Genomic DNA, 2,337 nt, shown 5'->3' with positions numbered 1-2,337 from the left:
ATGAGCATCAGGGGCCTGAGGAAGCTCAGCGTGGGCGCCGGGTCAGGAAGGGAGAGGTGGGAGCTCTCCCTGCAGTGGGAGCTGGCTGGGCCAGCACTGGGAATGGAAGGAAGCACAGTGTGACTGGAGCAGAGTGAGGAAGGGGAGCAGGACCGGAGGTGGGAGAGGCTGCGTCATATGGAAGCTTGTGAGTTTGGCATTTGCTCTGAGTGATGTGGCAAGTGCGTGGTATGGACCCCTAGTGACCTGGAAATGGGGTCATTCAGACCCCATCTAGCACCACAACCTCTACCTCAAGGCCAGGCTTGTGTCAGGCCTGGGGACACAGGTCCCTGTGAGGCTGAACGGGAAGGTGAGCACATAACCCAACTAGTGCCTTGGACAGATGTATGGGGTAGGAGACTTTTTAATAAGCAGGTTCATGACCTGCTTCATCCTCCCCAAACCCACATTTTCATGGGGGTAAATTTAATTTTGACTTCAGTAAGTACCTGACTGAGGAACTGAAGGGTGGAGTGGTGCCGTGGACTGCAGTCCAGCTTCTGGAGTCAGGCTGGGTTTGAATTCACCTTGGGCAGGTGGCTGAACCTCTGCGAGCCTGTTTGCCCATCTGTACAGTGGGGGTTATGAGAGGAACCCCTCAGAGGTGGGTGATGACTCCATCAATGAGGCCATTATTCCAGTCCCTTCAGGGTTCCTCTTGGGGAAACGTGGAGTTTCCCACTGAGTGAGGAGCTTGCCCAGGAGGCAGGAGCCCAGGGGAGTGAGACCCATCTGGCACTGCGGCAACCACTCCAGAGGAACCTCAGTGCCCTCCATATCAGTTTGGGTTGCAGGGAAAAGAAACAGGAGGGACCTCAGAGGTGGCCCAGCCAGTTCTCTGGATGGGAGAGGGGGATCGTGATGGTGTAGCCTCAATCCCATCTCTGCTTCACATACTGGGGAGTCCAGGAAACCAAGGCCAGGAGTCAAGTCCTGAGAAATTCAATATGTCCATCTCCAGAAGAGAGCATGGAGCATGAACCTTGGAGCCCCAGTGGACCCCAGCTCACACCCTGGCCCCTCCACTTCCATGCTGTGTTCCCTTAGGAAGCTTACCTTGCCTCACTGAACTTCAGATTCCTTATCTGTATGACATGCACATGAATCCCTACCTCAAGGATCCCGTGAGGGTTAAATGAGTCATTTCATCTCTCCAAAGGGCCTTCAACTGTCTTCCCCCTCCATTTTGCCACTAAAGAGTAGTGAAATCTTGTGTACATATCAGCTAATATTTGTTGACTGTTGTAACACCCCATTCTCTGCAGTCCACACATATCATCTCAACTAAAACAATGTCTGATCAAGACTCGCTGCTGGAAACCACCAGAATCCCACATGGGAAGCCAGCCTGAGGATGACGCTAACTCATGAAGGGAAAGCCAGAGAGTCACAGAGAACCAGAGCTATGGCTCCAATGATGAGAGCCTAGATCAAACCCACCCTGATGCCCACTTGACTGCCAGAATTTGAAAAATGGTCAACCTTGTTGATACACGTCACAGTGGCTGTTTTTGCTATTTGCAGAATGTGCTTGCTGATATAATTTTTTATCTCTATTATTTCTTTATGTACACCAGTGTCAGGGAGTGTGGAACAATGGGAAATGCCAGGACATTAGCAACCAGTAGTATCAAATATCAACATAAAGAGGACGGCCTAAAATGCCCCAGAGAAAGTACCCTTTGAGGAACACTCTTATGTGTAAACAGAGCTTCACTCGACCTTAGGAAACTCACTCAAAGTTACTGATATGGTCTAACTGTTGGTGCCACCCCATATTCACATGTTGGAAACTTAGTCCCCAGTGTAATAGTATGAAAAGGGAGGACCTCTGGGAGGTGAAGAGGAGATGAGGGCAGAGCCCTTGTGACTGGGATTGGCACCCTTATAAGAGGCCTGAGGAAGTCTACGTTCTCAACCACATGACGACACACATAAAAGCACTACCTACGAAGAACATACCCCATCAGACGCCAAATCTGCCAGAGCCTTGATCTTGGACTTCCCAGCATCCAGAATCATAAGTGATAAATTTCTATTGTTTATAAATTACCTGGTCTAAGGTCTTTTGTTACAGCAGCATGAAGGGACTTAAGACAGTTGCCTTCACATTTAGCTGCAAAAATAGCTATAAAAATAGTCTGTGCTCAGATGTGTATACTTATTGAATCCATGCACATTTAATCTTGAATATCAAATCTGCTGCTGTTTCTTTTCCCTCTTGATCCCCCCACAATCACTGAAGCCGATTTTGACCAGACAACTAGTCAAAACAGAAGACTGTTTAAAATGACA

The sequence above is a fragment of the Aotus nancymaae genome, unplaced genomic scaffold (genome assembly GCF_030222135.1).
Source record: "Aotus nancymaae isolate 86718 unplaced genomic scaffold, 86718_ANA_hifiasm-v0.15.2.pri h1tg000069l, whole genome shotgun sequence".
Taxonomy (NCBI): domain Eukaryota; kingdom Metazoa; phylum Chordata; class Mammalia; order Primates; family Aotidae; genus Aotus; species Aotus nancymaae.
The sequence above is the reverse complement of the archived record's forward strand: the minus strand, read 5'-3'. Positions refer to the sequence as shown.